At 46.4% G+C, this 16328-nt stretch overlaps 1 pseudogene across 1 annotated transcript in view; it reads right to left on the bottom strand.

The window, feature by feature from the left end:
* Nucleotides 1–16328, bottom strand: part of LOC147430267 (uncharacterized) — a 239045-nt pseudogene that overhangs the window by 177876 nt on the left and 44841 nt on the right. Inside the window, exon 4 of the transcript XR_015185774.1 lies at nucleotides 8254–8396. The product of XR_015185774.1 is annotated as an uncharacterized LOC147430267 (transcript). The remainder of the gene's footprint in view (nucleotides 1–8253; nucleotides 8397–16328) is intronic.

Here is a 16328-nt window from a genome sequence, read left to right as displayed (position 1 = left end):
TCCTTTAGGCAGCATCAGCTGTGGGAGACGAGCGTCAGACACAACTCACAGACTTTTTTCAGAGGACCATAGCAGCACCACCACCTCCGACCATCCAGAGAGGAGTGACTCTACAGCAGGCTGAGGAGACCCGAGCTTGCAGACGCCCAAGTATCCATGGACGTAGGGAGCCTCGCCTACATCATAGCAAGATCCAGGAGATCCAGGAGCACTACTATAGATCCTTGGGCCGCCATCTTACGAGGACTATTCACACCCTAGCTGCCCATGCATTCTGTATTACACCCTGATTATGGTACTGGATGGAGCTAGAGATAGGATAGCATTCCATCTTATGATTGTATCTACCCCAACATATGGATGGCATCCTTTCCTCAGTTTTGGAGCTCCACCCCCACCCTTGTATCACTTTCCTCCCCCAATCATCATACAAGATAGTTACTTGTACTTTTGTACCTTTTATCCTTTACAGATACACAGAGGACACCCACCTCATGTACTTTGATTTGTCTCATAGGCCGACTTCGGCCTTTTTATAGACGTTAAAAAATCTCTCTCTCTCTCTCTCTCTCTCTCTCTCTCTCTCTCTCTCTCTCTCTCTCTCTCTCTCTCTCTCTCTCTCTCTCTCTCTCTCTCTCTCAACCTTCCACGTCAGCTTGGCCACCTCGTCTTTACCTATACGTTGTTGCAAGCCGGTTGCCGACTTAGCTTGTTCACTCGTGACTCAAGTCTCACATCTAGATTTTGGTATTTCACGTCTTGACAGGTGAATTTGTATGTATATTCAATGTATAATTATACAAACATACATAAAATGAAACCTGTGTTTCACTTTCTTTGAGCTCCAAAACGTTTTAGAAAACCCGAAACACACAAAACCCCGAACCGTTTCATGTCACACTTGCCTGAGAGAGAGAGAGAGAGAGAGAGAGAGAGAGAGAGAGAGAGAGAGAGAGAGAGAGAGAGAGAGAGAGAGAGAGAGAGAGAGAGAGAGGACATGGGTATACCAAACGCATTTTTCTCCCAGAGGAGCTCTTCATTCGTAGTTTGTAGCAAGGGGATTAGAAAGGGCTGAAGAGGAGGAGGGGGTTCTTATATATGAGGGTGGGAGGTTGGGAGAAAAAGAGGAGGGCGTTTAATAATGGAGTCTGTTTGAATAAGAAGTTACCAACCCAACATATGGGAGAAGGGTGTGTAGTAACTACAAAGAGTATCTTGCAAGTGGTACTTATGTGGGGACAAAAAAAATTAGGGGAATATCTTCCAGGTGTGTCTTATTGGGGAGGTGGGTATGGTTGGGGGAGAGAGGAGAAAAAAAAAATGGGGGAGTGTCAGTTCTATCTATATAAAAAAAGGGAGGGGGAGGGATAAGGGGGGGGAGCGAGGGGAAAGGTGGGGGATAGGGTTAAGACTTATGAATTTGCTTAAGCCGTTAATGGGAAGAGTATAGTACGAGAGGGTAATCTCCTATGGCAGGGACTGTATATCAACGGAGGAGGTAAGCTTTGGGGAGGAGGTATGGAGAGTGAATAGGTGAGACCTGTTGTCTTTGCAGAAAAAGGGGGGAGAACAGGCGTAAACCTGTTAATGGTGATGGTAGAATGAGTAAAGAGTGTGGTCGGGGGGGTGGCGGGGGCGATGTAGAGAGAAAGAAATGAGATGAAATGAAATGAAATGTTATATTAACGTCTTCAAAAGGCCAAAATGACCTATGAGACCAAACTGTTACAAAATTGTGAATCTGATACCATGTTTGGGTACAAAAAGACTACTACTACTAGAATCCATCCTCATCTACACTCTGGATATTGAGAGAGTATGGCTCGAATCCTCTGCTATAGTGTCCATCGATGTTGTGTAGCCCCTCTCCTCAATCGTGGCCGTCTAGATCTCCGTAGCTCCAATGCTCGGTCGATGAGAGGGCCGGTAGTGGTTGAATGAGTGTGGGCCGAGCTCTATAGTGATGGCTGCTCCTCTGGCTGTCCCATATCTAGTGAAAAGAAATCTGTAATCCGTCTCTGGGACTGTCACTCTCTAGCTCTCCCCAGAAAAGTGTCTCTATAATTGTGTAACTCAAGTAGATATAGTCCAAGGCATCTCTCATTCTCATAACTCATTCTCAGTCCAAGGACCCTCTCTGAATAAGCAGTGGAAATGGCCCCGAATCTCCTAGTACACTGTGCAATGACATATGTAATGTAGCTCTAGCTGGCATAAGCGGCATATCCTCTTGTCTGCTGGTATCCCTCTGAAGCTACCAATCTCAATCTCTAGTTGATGTGAGGATGTGCGTATCTGACCAATGGCACACCGCAAACCATGAGACATATGTGTATCCATGTAGCTGGGTCGAATCACAAACCCATCTCTTGTGAGGTGGAGAAGATGCTCTCTATAGAAAGCCATCTTCGTGCCAAACTCCTGTGGCAGCTCTTATCCATGTCCTCCTGGTATCCAACTGGATCAGGTCTTGACGAATGAGTCTAGTAATCTCCACCCATGTAAGAGACATCGAGGGTGGAGAGAGAGAGAGAGAGAGAGAGAGAGAGAGAGAGAGAGAGAGGCAAGAGAAGGGGGTTAGGGAATCTTTTTGCGCATTAAATGTTTGGGCCAAAATTGTTGTTGTATTGGAGCTTGGGGTCTAATGGGTGTTGGTCCCGCCTAGCTTTTTGGGCAGTGGATTTGCTATTGTAGCTTGCCACAAAGTGACAGTCTAGGCCTCATGAGGGGAGGATTGACTATGTGGCAAGACCATCAAGCGGTGCTACAAGCAAATTGGCACATTTCTTTTGAGCTTCATGCTCTGAGTATGGATGTTTGTTTTCACACGGTTAGAGGTGTTGATTGTATTTAGAGCGTGAGAAGATAAGAGTGTTTTTTCTCTAACGTGCAAGATGAGGGGTGTCTCTCACATGCTGTATGATCTCCTTAGTCTCGAAGTGCACTTCCGAAAGGATCAAAGTTCTTGCAATGGCAGAGTGTCATTGCATTGTAGACCAACTCCTTACGAGGAGAGTTATGAGGAGACTAAAGGCTGTGGGATTTTGTTGCACGGTGGCTATCACACTTACAATGAGACACTTGGGAGTGGGGGCTGCAGGGGGATCCTTATGACTCCCTCAACCATCCCGGAGTGCTTATCTTTCAATACACAACATGAATAAGCTATAACCTCTTGATGGCTAGGCAAGAGGTGTAATAGACTTGGACACTCCAAGCCGAAGTTCTTGTGCAACACACACAAGAAAACTGAAAGAACTGAACAAAATTAAGAGAGAGAGAGAGAGACGACACGGCACGGTACGGAAAAGTTCCACGCCCAGAGAGACTGGCCCCAAAGACTGGAATCCCTTCACGGTATCTCTTTATTATTATTCTTCACAAAGTACAATGTTCGAGGGTCCTCTTCTCCCTGCAGTGCTCCCAAGCTAATTTGCCGGAAAAGAGGCCTTGGCAATCCTTATAAAGGCCCTTGGTTAGCAATACATGAAAAGCATCAAGTCTAAAAGCATCTTGCCCCAAAAGCTAGCCCTAAAGACTGCCAGCACATTTTACAGAAATCCATACAACTGCCACATCATCAATGTAAAACGCAAGGGTCCGTACAGCCTACGACATCATTAGCGCAGATCCTATGCGTCCGTACAACTGCCACATCAGCACGTTTTTTGCGCCACCTTTGAGTATGTGACAATGGGCCTGCTTTATTTTAACGCCTAGTGTCCCTAGGCCCCGTCGCACAAGGTCCCATAAGTTAGTAGGAACTGAACTTTAAAAATGGGCCACTCATCGGAAAGCCTTGTAAGTCTAGAAAAAAACTCTTTCACTAGGGTTTTGACCCCTCTCTGTCTAGAGTCCGGCCTTTAGGTCATGTCACGTCATCACTTTGTGACATACCCCGTCTTGAAAGAATTATAATCGCCCTCAATTACACCTACAAAACAGACATAGGATAGAAACTAATTCAACAGACACTGACTCTATGTACCGATGCACTAGATCACACATACCCAGCACTTGCACAAAGACAATAATCATGATTATTGTAACTTAATTAGCAATCACACCTAGACCGCGCTAATCTCTGACTGATATCTTGATTAAATAAATCTCATTACTATCATATCCACGTCACCCCTTAGGTGAACAAAATAGAAATGCTAAAGTCAATTTGTCTTTCAAACATGCACTCAAACAATACACACATGAGAGAGCCTATGTAACACATTCATTTCAAGAATTCCTATTTCAAATTACTTCTTTACATATAGTCATTCGATTGAATATTGTCAGCTCGTCAGTATCCTAAAATCTTAGAAGAACCAAGAAGATTCTTTCCTACCTTCTCAACTTTATTCTCTCTCGGTAACTTTATTCCATCGAGGTAACCTATGACAAAGGAGTGGAGTAACTCCCCTCTTGTGCAATCCACAGTGCACCAGATTCAACCTGCCAATTCATCAGTAACTCTTGGAATAGTCGGTGCTAGACCAAAAGCTTCAAGGTAAAGCTCTAAAATATGAGGAGTAGGTATCTGCTAGGTCCTCCTCCTCTATCCATTTTACATCCAACCTGGGTAGTTTATGAACTTGACTAAATATCGGCGTGCTAGCTTACCTTTCACTTTCCTTGTGAGCTAGGACCTGTTCTAGAATGAGAATCTCCTCTAACTCTTCCACTCTGGGCTGCTCCTCGGCTCCCTGTCCACTGGCACTTCACCTTTGAAAGGTCTCAATACACACATGAAATGCATTGTGAATCTTCAAATTATCTATAAATTCAATCTGACGGATACATCATTGATCCTCTCTTGAATCTGGAAGGGTTATAGTATCGCATACTCAACTTTAGAAAAAGCCGCTCTTTACCCTTCCATTTCGTAGGCGTATCTTCTCAACCCATAAAAGCACCTAATCATTCTCTTTCATCTGCAAGTCACGTCGATGCTTGTTTGCCGCCTTCTTATGCCATACTTGAGACTTCTCAAGAGCCTCACGCACCTTAGCAAAAGTAGTGTCTAGATCCTGAGTGTACTGATCTGCTTCAAAAACCTTATCTTTGGTGGTTAGAATAGGTAGAACCTTCTTAACACCCTCAATAATCTCAAATGCCTTCCCCATAGACATATGAACCGTGTTGTTGTAGGCAAACTCCACCAAGGGCAAATACTTCTCCCATTGAGTCTTCTGATCAGAGATATATGACTTTAACAAGTCCAAAACCACTTAATTAGCTATCTCTGATTGCCCATCTGTCTGTGGGTAGAAAGAGGACGAGAATTGTAGCCGTGTACCAATATTCTCCCAATTTGCCCTCCAAAACAAAGTGGTAAAGCGGGGATCTCTATCTCAAACTATAGAATCACGCATACCATGTAGTCAAAAGATCTATGAGAAACAATTTAGCCAAATGATCGGGTTTAACTAACTTCTTTACCAGATTAAAGTGAGCCTGTTTGTTGAATCTATCAATGACTGTCGAAATGCCATCATGCCGACTCTGAGTCTTGGGAAGATTAAAAATGAAGTCCATTGCTATACTTTCCCACGATCGGCTAGGTATAAGTGAAGGTTGTAAAAGACTTGGTGTCTTATGCCTGTCAAACTTGACCTTTTGGCATACTAAACAATTGCGAACAAACTCATCCACGTCCTTTTTGAGCCTCGGCCAGTAAAAGAACCGCTCCACACCTTTCAAGGTGGTGACTATGCCGCGATAGCCTGAAAAAGATGGACAATGGCACTCTGTCAAAACCTTAATCCGCAATGCTTGCGTAACACAACATATTTTTCCACATCATATAGCCTTCCTTTAGAAAATAGCCTACAACTACCTCCCTACTCTGTAATCGGACAAAGGTGTCTGCAAAATTTGGATCTATGACGTACTGATCTACCATATCCTCGAAGTTGTGATGGCGAATCGCCGAAATAGACAAAATCAGTGGCTTGCAAGACAATGCATCTGCCACCACGTTTTGTGTCCCTGAACATGGAGGATCTGAAAGTAAAATTGCGACAAAATGTTTGCCCACCGCATCTGTTTATCCGAAAGTTGTTTCTGAGATAAGAAGTATAGTGGTCAGTGAACACTATAAAGTCAGCTCCGAGTAGAAAATGGCAACCGTGAGTAAGCCTTGTAAGTTTAAAAAAAAACTTCTTCTGCTTCTTTCACTAAGGTTTTGACCCCTCTCTATCTGGAGTCCGGCCTTTAAGTCATGCCATGTCGTGTCATCACTTTGTGACACGAGGCATACCACTACAAGGCATCACCTAGCAGTTTCTCTGTAATTTTTAGTCATGACTCTGTTGGGTGTGACCTTTGTTGCACCATGTGACTGAGTGCGCCTCAAGCTGTTGTGTTTTGAGGAGAGGACTTTGTGTGAGTTTAGAAATTTCTTTGCCACTCATTTTGGGAGAACCTCCCCTCTTTAAACATTTTACCCTCATGGTAGGGGTGATGCAGCCCAATAGAAGGATCTTCTTAGGACAAAAAGAGATGGTGTTTGTTTTGGGCATATGTTAGTTGCACCCCCATGTAATGTGTGTTCAAAAGTACAATCAGCACCCACGGGTAATGCATCACCGTGAAACGTTTCGAGGCTGAAACGTTTTACCCTCAAATCGTGTTGTTTCACTACGAGACTTTTGAATCTAGCTGTAGAGCATAGTGAAATGTGGGACCAAACATTCATAGATAAACTTTGAAAGGCTAAAACTATGGTAGCTTACAAGTATTGAAACAACATGTGTTTCACTCGATCAGTGAAACATTTCAAAGCCCAAAATGTTTCGCCTGTCCAAATTGGTCAAAACATTTTAATGCATTTAATAGTTCCAAAGATAGATGCCATGTGCCGCAACATATCAGGCAACCTAAACTCTCTCGATAAATCTCGAAATTCACTGGAAATTTGGGCACTTCACATTTGTCCTTACAAGCAGCAATATTCAAGCCCTTATACCACAAGACTAAGAAGATCAATCTATCCAACACAAAGAGAGAAGAGCCAGCTATCAAGGTGGAGGCAAGGTCCTCCCAAGGTGCTATAGCTATAGAAGTACCTTGGCCCAACAATATGACATCCTCTGTTCGGCCATCCTCTCCAATGGTGATAGCAATATTCAGCCATTATCTAAATTTGCTCATGGAATAAGAGCATCAATCATGCAACCCAAAACACCCTTCTGACCATGATCGCAGTCCAACAATGTGAGGACTAAGAGCCACTCCCACTAGCAAGTTCATAAATCTCTCCCTCAGTGAGGAATTGCAGTATCCTTCATTGCCCGTCAAGATCTTTCTAAGAAACATATAGCTACAAATCGTGCCATATCATCACAAAAGTCATATGCTATTTTAGATGGTAACTCTAAGAACTACCATGTTCACTTGATAACTCCTCGCTCACATCACTTGATGTGCTGACACAAGAATGCATTGAATGCAATTGTTGTCTTGTGCATACATCTGATCTTTGGGAGACACTTATGCATGGTCTCCCTAGTTAATTCTCAACAGAGTGCACAAAGTGATTATTTGATCAATAATATTTTCTAAATGCACATGTGTTTGTTGCATACACTTGATGGGTGTAGATGAGCCATTCACTAAATCTATCTATTCATGCCTTTCTTCAGTTGTTTTCGCATTGGAATGCAGTTGTTGTCTTGTGGCTTTCCATACATCTGATCTTTGAGGGACACTAATGCATGGTCTCCCTGGTTAATTCTCAACGAAGTGCAAGTGATTATTTGATCGATGATATTTTCTAAATGCACATGTGTATATTGCCTACACTTGTTGGGTGTAGATGAGCCATTCACCAAGTCTATCTATTCATGCCTTTCTTCAGTTGTTTTCACATTTTAGCATTTCCATTCATGATCCGCCATGGCCTCACAAATGTTCGTTACTTTAAACAATAGTTATCTTCATCATCACTTTTTATAGTCATGGTTTGCTCGCAGGGAATGATGTGGGCAGCTGCACGCGAGGAATGGTAATGGGGGGTGGTTGTGCACCAGCAATTGTTTCACGATAGAGGCAGGTGGAGAGCAAAGGTGGAAGCATAGGTCGAGGGAGTCCACAAGGGCACGCAAGGCCAATGACCTACACAACAGCACAACAGCGAGAGAGGAGAGAAAAGGGGGGGGGGGGGGGGGGGGGGGGGGGTTGTTGGGGTTGGTTGTGTTTGATTTTTGGAACTGTGATGTTTACTTAATTGCATAAAGATAGACTTAAGACCGGTACCAAGTATTTTGCTCACAGCCATCCAGCACCAATTTCTTTCTATCAAGCAATTCGGGCGTTGTTGGTGAATAGGATGAAATTGGTTTAACCGTCAAATCATTATCATCAGAATGAGGTTTACTTGAGTTTTCCGAGGGTTGGCTCTGCAAATCCACCAAAAAAACTTCACAACGCTAGATTGTAAAACTAGTATGCTTACCTTTCTGATTTAATTGATTTTGGACAATACAACTAGAAAGGAAGTCGAGATTCAGATAAAGTAAGCTCAACAAGAATAACTGAAGGAAATTAAATGACACCAGTCTTTGAAAAACAAGGACCAACATCAGAGGCCAGACATACAGAAACAAAATACTTCAAACTCTTATAGATGTGCAAAACGTGAGGCTGGTAATATCACGATATTGGCATCAAACACAAGAATTTACCTAGAATATGCTCTTAAAAACTAATTCCAAAGTTTTTCAGTCCTAAAGTTAACAGAAATAGTCAAGAACTTTAAGCCGAGTGAACTTCGAAATTTGTAAGACTAAGCAATATGTGAAAGTGTACCAATAACCATTGTTATGTTATAACGACATTGATATTCCTTGTGATGTTGTCTTCCCATAAAACCATCCTGTTTATGTCAATGTAGAAAGCCTACCAAGTAAACAGACATAGGTTGAAAGTACAATCGTCGTGAATCATCCACTTCGACAGGGCTAACGTGGATGTTGATGATCAAGGCCAATATGGGGGCTGCATAGCAATGAAAGCTGATCAAAACTAATAGCACTTGAGCGCAGTGGCGTTCAGCTCACGATTGCAGAGCAGTATAGAGTACTTGGTGATACCTGCAAGGCATTGCATGCAAAAACAGTACGACGCATTACAATGCTGGATAGTAGTAGGAAATCCAGCTTCTTCTTTTGTGGGTACTGATCCCGTGCTAATAGGTAATAGCAAAACACCTCAAAAACTGCTTCGCTATACAAAAATTTAGGATGATCTGGCTGTAACAGATCCTGACACGCTTGAATAGTGGCCTCTTTTGACAGCCCGGAATAAGTGTCGTTGTACTGGAAGATGGAAAATTTATCATTCCCATTGCATCGCCAATCCGTTCCGCATTGAGAGTGTGCCCTCGAACCTTTGGAAAAACACTCAAGAGGCCATGTATCATTTGCACAGGAACATCATCTGGAAAAACAGCATCAGCCAATCCTTCTAAACCCATTTTGTGAAGTTTGCTACGAGAAAAAATCTCTAGCAATGTAGGGCTAGGTGGCTCGACGTCAATCAGCAAGGAAAATGGGTTTTTAAACTAAGACTTTTCTGGCCTGCTAATTACATGTGAGATGACTTTGGGCATGAGTTTCTTTAATGTCGAAGTACTGGGAGGGTTCTTAGAAATTGCAGAGTGAGTGTCCCCGTCAGTGGAAGTAGAGGTGTCTGATTCATTCTCCCCAGAAAAATGACAGGTCTCATCATTGCCGCTCGAAGTCGAAGTGAAGCTAGTCTTCTCCTCGCTTTCATTGGAAGCTGTAACATGTGCTTTTAGCTTTTGCAATTTGCAGGCACGCACTCGTTGACGAGAGCTAGCTTTGCCAACCATACACAGTCACTAACTCCTCTTCCTCACAGTGCATACATAGGCTCAGAAAAGTCAAATAGCCTCAAATTTTGCATACATCTAAATCCCCAGATCGCATACGCCAACGTTTTCATTTCATGATGCAATCTATACATGATAGTATCTGCCACATCTGTCTTGTTCCTGACAATAACTAGTACCTGCTAACGTTTTTCATTGTTTATTTGATATCTACTGCTGATTTTCTGGGCATGTGCAGAGGATTGAACCCCTGATGGCAGGGGCGATGAAGATAGAACCCACTAGGGGGGCGAGCAACTATTGGGATAGGGCAACGAATTGTAGGGAGGGACGAGTAACGTTTGAGAGTGGTGAGGGGAGGGCGAGTGAGGGTGCGGGTAGGGCGATGGGTAGGGGCGAGTAGTGAGAGAGGGGTGGATAGGGGCGAGGGGTGAGAGAGGGCAAGCAAGGTGGGTAGAGCGAGGGGTGTAAGAGGGGTGGGTAGGGGGCAAGCAGGTGGGTAGGTAGCGGGCGAGCAGGTAGCTAGGTAGGTAGGGGGCGAGCAATTAGGTAGGGGCGAGGGGGTGCAGGTCAGGGGGGCCTCGTGACGTGCATCATTTTTGTACTCTTGTAGGCTTTGGAGATGATGCGATATGCCTGTAGTTGTCTATTGAAGCACTTTGGAGGCTGCAAGTAGATGGAAAGATCATCTTTTGAGTGATCACTCAAAGGATGAGCCTGTGATCTTTTGAGTGATCATCTTTTGAGTGATCACTCAAAAGATGATCCCTGAGTTGCTAGCCTTAAAATATTTTAAGGCTAGCAACTCAGGGATTCTGAAGGTTATTGCAAAGATTGGCATATTCACCTTGGCGTCTAAAGAATCTAGAGAAATGTCAGCCTAATGACAATGATGATGCAAAAGCTATTCTAATCCAGCTCTTTGCTGTAGAGAAGCAGCTGTTAGCCCTTGAAGAATCTGAAAAAGTGGAGTTATGGCAACAAGCACAAGGTTCCCAAGATTCTATGGTATACATGCTTTTAAAATCTATAGCATGGAGCCCTAAAGTAAATAGTGAGAACGATGGGAACCTGAGTAGGAGCGACTTTGTAGAGACGACCATAAGGAGGGACGAGAAGTAAGGGGAGGAGTAAAAGGGCAATCATATATGGTGAGCACGGCAGATGGCATAAGAGCGAGCGAAAGGTGGGAGTTCACAGAGTAGCAGTGAGACGAGACACATGGGTTATGTCCAATCCAGGGAGAAGAGATTCCAACCAAAACTACTACATAGCTATTGAAGATTCACAAAAGAACATCAAACGCAACGACATATCGATCAATTTTAAGTGCTACAATATCTTGCAAATTCATTAGGTAGGAATGACCATAAAAGGTGATGTGAAGACTCAGAAAAATTAAATGGGTGCAAAAAAAAGTGACAGTTGTGCATGAGAAGAAAGCATTTCCGGCACAAGAGTGGATAGGAAAGGAGGACGGGACCAATGTTGAGGCTAGATGGGTGACAAGGTGATTAAAGAGTCAAAATTTACTGATTTGAATGGCAGAAGAGATGGTGGCTAAGCGGGAGTGAACTGCCCAACATTGTCCTCTGACTAGGTCCGGTAAGCCTTTACTCTTGAACCATTCACCAAAGACGGATTGGCCATCCAAAGTTTTTGGCTGAAGGGCACCTTGAGATAAAATTTTCTCCACTTGAAATGGACCTTGGAGCCTCGACACCCCCATTGTACCTTGAGTCCTGAGCTTGGAGCTGTGTGTGCTGCCAGCCAGAGTTGTATGGTTCTTTATGCTTGTCGAGTTCTAGTGAGTTGAGTCTGCAGTTGTGTTTCGAGTCGTGTCGTGTCTTGAGTCATATTCCACTTCTGTGTTTGTCATGTTCCTGTGTGATGTTTCTTCTGTCGGAGTGAGGTTTCATGCATACTGCACTGAGGAGCACCCACTCTAGAGAGCACCCACTCTAGAGAGCACGACACCTTTTCCTCGTTACAGGTGCTCCCATTTTTGGCACGCGCGGTGGGACCTCAACTGAAGTCTCACTCCGTCGACAGTCAAGAAGAGGTAGTCAAGTAGAGGAGCTACCCCGTTTCAGCTGTCTGTATCAGTCGGTTGATTTGCACACGTCTAGGCCTGCTTCAACTTGGTCCCGTCTCGTTTTCCCTCGACCTGCTTAGTTTTCAACCTGCTCGTCTAGACCTACTTGTCTAGTCTCTCGTCTTGGTCTAGTAGTCTCTCAGCTTGGTCTAGTCCTCTCTCGTCCAGTTCTAGCAAGGAGGTCTAGTCACTCGCCCTGGTCTAGTGGAGTCTGGACCATTGTTCAGTAAGCTAAAGGTCTTCGTGCCCAAAGCTTGGGTGGGCTTTTGGTTACTGCATGACACATACAAGGCTGTCAAAAGAGCGACAAATCCCACTACTAAGTCCTTAGAAGTACTACCACAGGAAGTGTCAACCCTTCGTGCCAAGCAGAAGTCAACCAGCCCCATTACCCCTACCTTCCCCCTCAACCAGTTCTAAACCTCCCCAATCACCCCCATCAATAAAGTTCTCATCTCCTATGTTACAACAAGTTCCAGTACAACAAGCTCCTGCACAGACAGCCATGGAGGAGCTCACAAGCGTTCTAGCTAAGGTAAACATCAAGTTCCTGACTTTCGAAGGTCTCTCTACAAAGGATGTCGACAACCATGCTCGAAGATTTATATCCCTCTGCACGATCGTGGTCTCAACAGAGAAGACGCCTACTTAGTACTCTACCCATCCACCTTGGATGGCTTAGCAGACAAATGGTACAGTCAGTTTGCAAAGAACCACTTTACAACTTGGGCCATATTACGACGACAGTTCTGTGAAGCTTTCAGGCGAGGGGACTTCCAAGAGAAGGTTCTAGATGAATTGGCCAACCTGATGCTCCAGCCAAATGAGACTTTTGCAGAACTCATGACCAGAACCAAGTCTCTAGTCGCTAAGTTTCCTCAGCAACCAGGTGAATTTATGGTTAAGAAGTGGGTGGAGAAGGCTCTTCCCAAAACCTCTCAGCAAAAACTACGAGAGAGTCAGCTTGCTGGCATTCGCCTCGCCTCCAACGACCCTATCCTCTCAGCAGCAGACACAGAATGGCGGCTTTTGCTCCACCTCAGAGGGACTCCACAGAAGCCCCCTCGCCCGACACCGCGGAGCCGACCCTTCGACTTGCTCTTTCGCTAGAAGAGCAAGCAATCTTAATGGCCAAAGTGGAGCGCTTGCAGGCCACTTCGGTTATCTGTAAAATCATTGGCACTCGGCCCAGTCGGGGCGAACTTCGGAATTTACTACAGGCCCGTCTTCTCTCCGATGTGGGCAAGATTACAGATGTCAGATCCTCGGGAGAGGGTACTACCAAGTCGAGTTTGAGTCTGCAGACATGGCAACCAAAGTGATCTCGATGAGCCCGCTCGGCATCAGAGCAGCTCGAGCTTACTTCCGACGTTGGCATCACGGTTTCGACCCTACTACAGACGTGCTGGAGGAGGAGGCAGACTTGCCGATGTCGGTTTGCTTTCCAGGCCTGAGGCGAGAGTACCATCCCCTCCTACCCAAGATTGGTTCCATGTTCGGGACAGTTTTGGAGTCTCCACGCACGGCAGCTTCAGTTGTGGCCACGGCCGTAGGTCTATCTACTGTGCGGGTTCTTGTTCATGACACGCACTCCCTCCCCAAGGTGGTATTGCTACCTAGGGTGAGTGGGGGATGGATTAGATAGAGTGTGGAGTATTCGGGTCTCTCGAACCAGTGTTTCATTTGCAGACAGATGGGCCATATGGCAAAGGCCTGTCCTCGCAGAAGACCTCGACCCACAGCGCATGCACAACCGCCCAAGGCTGAGCATGCCAAGCAACCAGGTACATAGGAAACACAAGCTGGTACTTCGACAGAGACTAGTGACCAGCCAGTTGATGGTTGGCAGCAGGTGCCTGGCCGCCGCCGTCAGGGGAGAGCTCACCCCACTGCTCCTCCTGGTGGTCGACCTGCTGCAACTCAGCAGCACTGGGTTCCGACTGGGAACCGTTTCGACCCCCTTCAGCAGGACCTGTCTGAAGAGGCCCCGTCCACTTCTGTTCCTCCACCGCCGCCGCCTCCTCCCTCAGCCGTTGCCGCCCCGCCTCCCCCACCTCCACCTTCGTCCCCCGCCCCTCCCCTCTCCTCGATGGGGCCCACAGCCTCGTCTTCGGACCCCTCCGCCACTCCTCCTCGGACACAGGGTACTAGGGTACTGGCCACGCTTCTGCCGTGAGGCGTTCTCTTGGTAGTGCTTTCGCTACGAGCCGTGTGGCTCGTGAGGGACAGCCCACTTGAGGCCGCCTTTTTTGGTGCTCACTTCTCCCTTTGCAGCGATCCCCAGAGGTCTAACTAGCTTCGACATCTGCAGACACTGGGATTTCTTCGATTACAGCTTCACTCGGTTTCTGGGTGATTCCTCTTCCGACTTGGAGGAGGCCAGCTTTCGAGTCAACGTCCTCTTTCTTGCAGCTAGAGGCAGTGAGGCCCTGGACACAGCGGTGGGTTTCTCCTTTCCGTTGTGTGGTAGGGATACCACAAGTGGACCCAGCACACAGTCCTGAACAGGCTCCAAACACAAGCTATTGAGTTCTCACACCACACAAGGGACTTAGCAGTGACAGATCTGGTACAGACACTTTGGCCTCTTGCCAAGTTCAGCGTGACACCCCCAAATGCAGCAGGTTACAGGCACATTGTGGTACACTTGGTTGCTGACACTCAGTGCCCTCCGTGTTATGTTTTTGTGCATGAGGATTCCTGGACAAAGGTTGTAGCCCTTCGGGCTGCACGCTCGGCTTCGGCCTCGGCGGGACACTCACTCCTTTCGCGCTTGTCTAGAGGTCGTTCGGATGCGGATTACTCCCCATCCAAACCGGCCTCAAAGATAGCGAGGTTGGTTGTTGTTGCAGCATCGGTTTTCTCTCATTGACTCCATGAGGATCATCTCATGGAATGTGCACGGATTAGGAGGGCCCCAGTTTCAGCGACAGAGGGGTCTTCTGCGTGAGGAGCTGCAGAGATGCCTTGTGGGTGGTGAGATTGACATTCTTATGCTAATGGAGCATTATCTTTGTGAGAGCCGCATTCAGCGTTGCGGTCAGATTTTGCGTGGTCGCTATGAGACTTTTTGGTCAACTGCTTTTGGACCTGGAGGCATCCAGGGTGGGGTATGTATGACTATTGCGGAGTCTCAACAGCTAGCCATTGTGGACAGAGGGATTATTGTGCCAGGCAGGGCTCAGTGGATCACTATGCAGGTTCAGGGTTTCCTTGTGGGCTACCTGAACATATATGCGCCCAATGTGGCGAGTACAAGAGCAGAGTTTTGGTCACAGATTGTTGAGTCTCTGCCGCAACCAGAGCAGTGGTGCATTGGGGGTGACTTCAACATGTTGGAGGACCCTTCTGACAGGATTGGTGGTAGCCACGCTACTGTGCACGGAGTTGAGCTGGCAGCTTGGGAGAGGTTTTGTATGACTCTTAAGGGTTTCGGATGTGTGGCAGCACTCTAGCTTTGTGCGGCCCCCAGACGGCCTTCTCTCGTTTGGACCGCATAGTGGGAGGAGTGAATCTATCGCGGATAGATCGCTTCTACACTAGTGACTTTTTCTGCGACTTGGGTGGGACAGTTGGCATCCTGGCAGGGACTTCCTTCTCGGACCATGCACCAATGATCCTCACAGTGACAGATAGGCAGACGCGGGGGACCACGATGCTACGCATCCCTGAGAGGGTTTTGTTGGACTCTGCACTTAGAGAGCGAGTAGAGGCTCTTTGGACAGAGAGCTTGGACATGCAGGATTCTCCTGCTGACAGAGTAGCCTCAGGACTAGCTCAGCTTAGTCGTTTCTTTTTCCAGGAGTCCTTGACTCGCCTGACTGCAGTAAGAGAGGAGGAGCAACGTCTCAAACAGGGCGTTGCTTCCTTGCAGAGGATGCAAGAGCAGCATCCTGACAATCCTTGGTTGGAGAAGCAGTTACAGCAGGCTCGCCAAGAGCTTGGTAGCACAGAGGAGCGGCGCCATGAGTTTGCTTTTCACCGACAAGCATCTCAGTGGACGCAGCTGGGTGACAGAGTGACTGGTGCTTTCTTCGAGGCAGTGGGACCTCGGCATACGCATGCCAAGGTCAGTCAGTTGAGGAGGCACGACGGGTCAGTTGCTTCTGAGCCAGAGGACATACGTGCAGTTGCTACTAACTTTTACCATGAGTTACTATCTACAGAGCCTCAGTCAGAGAGTCTGGATGCATGCACGGAGCAGGTGTGGGCACAGATGCCTTGCCTTGTGACTGAGGAGATGCGCCAGAGACTTGAGCTTCCACTTCAGCTTGAGGAGTTGCACACGGCTCTTAGTGCACTCCCCGTGGTAGCTGTCCAGGTGAGGATGGCTTCACTCCCAGTTTTTTCTTGGAGTACTGGGACTTGCTTGGCCCTGATCTC

Source organism: Adiantum capillus-veneris, chromosome 22 (genome assembly GCF_014529385.1).
Source record: "Adiantum capillus-veneris isolate H3 chromosome 22, ASM1452938v2, whole genome shotgun sequence".
Taxonomy (NCBI): Eukaryota; Viridiplantae; Streptophyta; class Polypodiopsida; order Polypodiales; family Pteridaceae; genus Adiantum; species Adiantum capillus-veneris.
This window is presented reverse-complemented; position numbering and strand designations above follow the sequence as displayed.